At 39.4% G+C, this 7,179-nt stretch overlaps 1 pseudogene; it reads right to left on the bottom strand.

The window, feature by feature from the left end:
* Positions 1 to 2,384: 2,384 nt before the first annotated feature.
* Positions 2,385 to 5,785, bottom strand: LOC124917836 (annotated as a pseudogene).
* Between the last annotated feature and the right edge of the window lie 1,394 nt (positions 5,786 to 7,179).

The following is a 7,179-nucleotide window of genomic DNA, read 5'->3' as shown; positions in this document are numbered from 1 at the left end:
CTGCTTGTCCCCACAAGTACTTTGGTACATTCATTGAGATCATCATACTTCTTGCTACCTCAAGGAGATGTCTGTTCTTTCTTTCTGCCACCCCATTCTATTCTGGTGTGTACGGACACGTGGTCTGATGCAGGATTCCCTGAGAGGATAAGTACTCTCTGAACTCATTGTTTGTGTACTCTGTCCCATTGTCAGACCTCAATACCTTCACTACTGCCCCGTATTGAGTCTGAACCCCTTTGTGAAAATTTTTAAAACAAGCAGACACATCATTCTTGTTTTCCATCAAATACAGCCAAGTAGTACGAGAAAAGCAATCAATGAAAGACACAAAATATCGAAAATCATTAACAGAAGTTGTGGAACAAGGCCCCCACACATCAGAATGTATCAAATCAAAACTATAGGTGCTCCTACTACATGTACTGACATACGAACTCCTAGTGTGCTTGCCAAACTCACAAGCATCACAAACCAGTCTCTCTTTATTAGCCTTTTTCAACATAGCTGGATACAAACGACTTAACAGATTAAAAGAAGAATGACCCATTCGCCTATGGTAGAGCAATAACAAGTCTTCCACACTACTCCTCACTCCTCCAGATCTCTCCACCACAGATGTGAGGGCTGAGTCCATCTCTTTTCTCTCAAGAAACCACAAGCCATTTCACCATGTGCCAGTCCCAAGCCTCCTGCCCGTTCCCTTCTCCTGGAAGATCACCTTGGGAATATCAAAAGTGACAACACATTTCAGTTGGAGGATAATAGCACTAATGGATAAGAGATTTACTGAAAAAGATGGAGCATGCAAAACATTGGACAAAGTCAAGGAGTCAGTACATCGCACAGTACCCTTACCCACTACGGGTTGGGCCGTACCATCGGCTGTTCGAATACTCTCAGGGATTTCCAGGTGAGTATAAGAAGAAAATTCTCCAACAGTACCCGTAACATGTCTTGAAGCACCAGAATCAATAATCCATGGTGAACCAACGGTAGATATAGAGGCAAGAGCATGTGTGTCACTAGTACCTGCAACTGAATGAGCATAAGTGGCAATGTTACCCGAGGTAGATGCATTCTCTGCCGCACCTCTTCCCTTTCTCCTAAGAAGTTGGGAGTAGGATCTCAAGAGCTCCTGATCCTCCGCAGAGAGCTTCTCCTCTTGTAGACCATCTCCATTATCTTCACCTGCTACCATTAGGTTTACCCGTTAGCCCCCTCTTCCACCTCCTCTGCGGCCACGGCCACGACCACGACCGCGCTCACCAGACTGACCACGTCCACCGGAGTTCCTCGCCTTTGGTGACTTGGTGCAAGCCGATATCAAGTGGCCTACCTCTCCACAATTGTAGCACTCCCGGGTCTCACCTCTAAACCTGGAACCACCTGAGTTGGAGACAGCTAGGGCTGACTTCACCCCTGGAAGTCCCCCTGCCCCGGCCTGGAGCTCAATCCGGGTCTCCTCCTGTATCATGGCCGAGACTGCCTCCTCAAGCGAGGGAATCTTCGGCTGAGCCAATAACATTGCAGTCCTCTGCTCAAAGGTTGGGGCCAGACCTCTGAGAAACCCCATGGTCCTATCCTGCATGCAAGCCTCAGTCTTCCTGCACGCAGGATCAGTGCAACACAATGTCCTCGTGCAGTAGTCATGATCCAGCCACAAGCGCTCCAGCTCTATAACATACTCCTGAACAGTCCTTTCCCCCTGTACACAAGCAGCGATCTCCCCTTGGACCTGGTAAACCCTCAGGTTGTTCCCCACTCCATCATAAGTCTTCTTCAGCTTCTCCCAGACACACCGCACATCCTCCATACCATCAACATTGGCCGCAATCGGTGTAGTCATCGAGTTTAAGAGCCAGACATACACCAGCATGTGAATGGACCTCCAATCATCCCATGCTGGAGTACCCTCAACCGGTTTAGTAACCGCTCCAGTCAAGTACCCCTCTAATTTCCTCCCTACTAGTGTGTATCGCACTCGACGTGACCAGCGCAGATACGAAGCTAGACCATCGAGTTTCACATCAATCAGGGGAAGCTCCACCCTAGGTGCTGGTGCGGGTGCTAGTGTAGGTGCTGGGGTTGGTTTCGGTGCCGTGTCACTAGAGGCAAAGCTGAATGCTCGCATCAACATTGCGATCTCATCACCACTCAGTTTTTCCAAGGCCTCTTTCATCGCAAGACCCATGTTCGAACCCTCACCTATCATCGATCCGACTCTGATCTACACGAGATTGAGTCAAATCTTCCTTCTTCCCCAAAACCACGATCACACGATCTTTAACCCGTAAGATCTAAAACTCATTATCTCGAACTTCTTCCTCTTCCTTTTAACCCGTTCTTGATCTCAAAACATCAAGGAGACCAGATCCAAACCCTCACCGGCGGGTCAATTCTGCCCCTAGCAAGGCGGCGGCGCCCCTGGTGGACGGAGGTCCTGATAGGGGCGGCGGAGGTCTGGTGAGGCCGGCGGCTGTTGCACAGTTTTTAGATACAAAACCCTAGATCTGAAACCTAGCTCTGATACCAAGTAGTTTTATATAAAAAGGAAAAAGCTCTTCTTATTAAATGAAAGACTAGAGTTATATAGAGGCATAAAAACACTCTTACAAATAACCCCCCAAACTATCCCAAAACTAACATTCCAACAGATCTCATCCTAAGAATGGCATCTAATCTCCAACATGAGATGAAACTGGAGCGATTAGATCTCATAAAACAACTTCAATTAAGTTAGTAGCATGAATGTGGATGACACATGTTTATGAGAGGCTCAGTATGCACCATCAGTGTTGTTGTAACCCCATTTACCTTTTATGCTATTTAATGTTGACGGAAATCATCACCTGTATAACAAGACAAATATTATACTATATAATGTGTTGTCGTACTAAACCCTATACATTGTTCCCTTTACAGAACAAAAGTGCATTTCTCTATAACACAAATACTGATGGTTACACCACCTTGAATGTCTCTTGCCTTTCATGATCTAATTTGGCAGTTTCTTTCTAAAGTCAATGCCAGGCCTTTAATTTGGTTCACTTGCATTGCTATAGTAAGTGTATTCTACCACATTTAGTGCAGAAGGTTTGAGGAATAGGGGATAAATGGATATTGACTCACAGATGGAGGTTGTGCTGACTCGTGTGATTTCTTGCAATAAGGTGCAAAGAGAAACAAACAAAAAAGGCACTCGTCTACAGGACTTTAAGTTTTATTCTAATTCATTGAATTAATGTGCCACAGAGAATATTAGTGCTTCTGATAACAATTATGAATAAGGATTTAAAGGTAAATTTTCAAACCAATTGAGATGGAGACACTCAGTTCAAATAGTCATGGTAAATGATGTCGTTTAATTTGGTGGTTCACTTGCATTTTGCTATATTAAGTATCTTATAAGGGATAAATGGATATTGACTCACAAATGGAGGTACTTGTGCTAGCTGACTCTTATGATTTTTTCAATCAAGTGCAAAGAGAAACAAACAAACAAAAAAGGCACCAGTTTACAGGACAGTAAATTTTATTCTAATTCATTGAAATTAAAGTGGCACAGAGAATATTAGTGCTTCTGATCATACAAACATGAATAAGGATCCAAAGGTAAATTGATCTGTGTCTGTAACTAAGTTTAGTTTCCAAACATTATATAAGGAAACTAAACTTAGTTACAGACAGATTAAAAAACGAGACAGAATAATGTGATAGATTATTTTCCTGAGATGAGAAAATAGGAGGGAGTTGATACAAGATCAGGAAGTTATTCCATTGGGAAACATAGTATCCCTTCAACAGCTTCAAACTGATACACACTTATTGCACCCGCACAAAACTCTTTAAAATCCATTTTGTTTATAGACAGTGGCTCCATCTTCATGCACCAATACGGAAATACCAAATATTGTTTTTCAAAATAAATTGACAAAAAAAGCATTATCATTATTATTATTACCGAGTTGAAAATATCAGGAACCCTTACATTAATCATGGCATCAGTTAAATTCTTAAAAAAACCCCGAGACAAGAAAGAATTGCCCCTACTTACCTTTTTAAAATTTTCGAGGGATATAAACCCGTCATCATTTGGTTCCAACAGATTAAACAGACTCTTAAGGTAAAAGAGTTCATCCGATGTCAAAGCTTTCGATAGAGCATAGAAAACAGTGTGCAAATGCAGGATACAATGTAAAAATTAAATTTAATATCCATAAATTACTCTTACCTTGATGGCCATACGTTTTAAAGGCGGCGAATTAACGTAGGAGTTAACTTGCTTGTAAATCAAAATGTACTGAAGCAGGTTCGTGGTTTTCACGTTTTAGCCACGGATGACCTGTTTTAAGTTTTAACCACAGAATGACAAAATCTGAAAATTCATTTTTAGAAACTTATCTGATTTTTCATTTTTTACTTACTTAATGCTTGAGCAGCTGACATTCTTTTCCTATGATCCTTATTCAGAAGCCTTTTAACAAAAAAAGAAATAGCCTCTTTAGAAGCTGAAGGCCAAGGGGGGGTCAACAAAATTCGGATCAGCTCTTAGAACTGAAAGAAAGATTCCAGATTCATTACGAGACCAGAATGGTCTGTTTCCACATAATAGTATATATGTTATCACTCCAATGCTCCACATATCTACTTCCACGCTATAAGATCTACGCAATACTTCAGGAGCCACATAATAGGCGCTTCACACGATATCATTCAGACGTTGATCTACAAAAATACAGTAATGTTATTGCAGCAGCAATAAGCAAAAACTTAACTGATGATCATGATCAATTTACCTGGCCTAATAAAATCTGAAAGACCAAAATCTATAATCTTTATGGGAGAATCTTCATCTTTCGTGGTAAAAAGGATATTCTCGGGTTTCAGATCACAATGTACAACGCCTTGAAGATGAAAAATGCAACAGCACTTAGTAATTGGACAACAATTCGTTTGGCATCTTCCTCCGTATATCTTCATCCTCTAAAACAAAGTAAATATCAACTAAAACCAGTAACTCCTTAAGTTCTATATAAATTTATTCTCGTACCTTGACAAAATTCTATCCAAGAGTTCTCCACCTTCACACAATCTGAAATGGCAGTCAGAATACCTCTTATTAACTAAAGCCTAATAGAGGGGGAAAGATCCTTTATTTCAGAATATAGATTCCCCTTCAGTTTCTTCTCAGAGCAACCAATCTCCTTTATTTCAGAATACCTCTATGAAAAACACTTCAAGTGCAGCTCTTTTCATCAAGAAAACAGCTGGTTTTCCAAATCGTCCTGTTTTCTAATGTTGGCTCTTGCCTTTCTGGACTCATATCGGACATATTTGTCAAACCTGTGAAACAAAAAGACCACAGAAGTTTAGGTAAAAACTAAAAGAAGAAAAAAACAATAAAAGGAAGTTAATTAATTAATTACCTTCTTGCTTTCTTCTTCTCCATATACCTCAACAAGGCATTCCCTTTATTCTGAGCCACCAATTCAACTCGATGTTCCCTAAACTGGAAACTCTCACGGCTACTAGCTGTTTCCATAAACTTACTGTTCTGCACTTTTGTTGCGGTTACATCCATAACCTGGAAAACAAAAACAGAGAATCATCTTTTTTTAGCATTCATTCCTTTTGACAGTTTATATATCAGGCATGTTGAATGACTTACATATACCAAAGGTGAACTTAAATATTGTGAAAAACAATTCATCTCATATACATCACCAAAACTATCTGTTGTTGCCAAAGGACTTTCTTTCATGGTGTTACTACTATAGTTCATGGTAAACCAAAACCATTTGGATCACATCCAACTTCTGTATCTCCAGCTTGATCGCAACTCATTGATCTTCCTTCCTGAACAAAAATCCCAGATCTGCAACGGTAACAAACAATCACAACTCGATATCATCTTCAGATAAAGAGTAAACATCAATGAATAGAACAATAATCTTAATCCTGAACCTGCGCTTTCGCTTTACCATCACTTCCCCATGCTTCAACAACAGGATCATTGAACATTAGTAAAAATGTAAATGGTGTTTGTTGGTGCACAATTTCCTGTTCATCTACATTGATAGAAACCAACAGGTGAGACAACATTTTATACAAAGTCATTATCTACCAAGAAACCTAGTTAGTAAGTCAATATAAATAAATACGACAGGTGGTGAATGATAACACAAATTCTTCTAAATTAATCCAAATTATTACTTGCTTATAACTCTTATTATCACCTAATTGTTTATATTCCGCTGCTAAAAACCCTTATTTTAATAACTATGAATTTAACTAGATAAACAGATGAAGATAAGGCCTGGTAAAAGAACAAAGAATGCAAAACTTAATCAAGATAAGCAACCTAATGATTTAGATAACCGTAAAAAACAAGCACTATTTGTGGGATAAAAAGAATTTAGTTTTATTTTGTACAAGGCTCAAAAATCAAATTGATTACTTAACTCTGTTAGAGTTTCATAAATAATTACTTGTTCTTTTTTTTTTCTGAACAATGATTAAATGTGCATAACTCAGTTGCTTCGTATGGCAAGGCAAGCTAAACAAGAATATTTGGTAAATCATCGGCCTTACCTCACAAAAGGCACCTATTACTAATGCCACATTTTCAGCAGACCTAGGGACAGATTCTTCTTCAATCCGTTTCATACTCTAAATAATAGCAAAAGAGAAATCACAAAGTTATTAACTTCCATATTATGGAACCGGGCCAACCAAGAGCTTGCTACATCATATCAAGCAGAATGTCAGCCAAATCTTCAAAATCGTTGTATGAATGTTCTCCAAGATTGCAGTGAAATAAGTGTAATTAAGATATTCCTTGAGAGCTGCAAAGATTCAGCTATCTCCACAAGCATATTTTCATATTTTGCATGTATATCTTATAGTCCCTGAACACAGATAAAGCAGTTTAAAAGTTTGAAAAAAACCATAAGAAACTTCAACATAGACAAATTAATAAAAAAAAATCTGCGTGACATCTATTGAAGGCCAGGGCAGGCAAAATAGAGCAGCACATGGAAGCTCTTTGGCTCCACTGATATTTCCTGCAATGAAATGTGCATAATTCCATAATCAAACACTAGTTCACTGAAACAACAAATAAATTCAGCTTCATCAACACATATCCTTAGCTTAGCTCGTTTTATTCCAGCAGAT

The sequence above is a fragment of the Impatiens glandulifera genome, unplaced genomic scaffold (assembly GCF_907164915.1).
Source record: "Impatiens glandulifera unplaced genomic scaffold, dImpGla2.1, whole genome shotgun sequence".
In the NCBI taxonomy this organism is placed as follows: domain Eukaryota; kingdom Viridiplantae; phylum Streptophyta; class Magnoliopsida; order Ericales; family Balsaminaceae; genus Impatiens; species Impatiens glandulifera.
The sequence above is the reverse complement of the archived record's forward strand: the minus strand, read 5'-3'. Positions and strand labels throughout refer to the sequence as shown.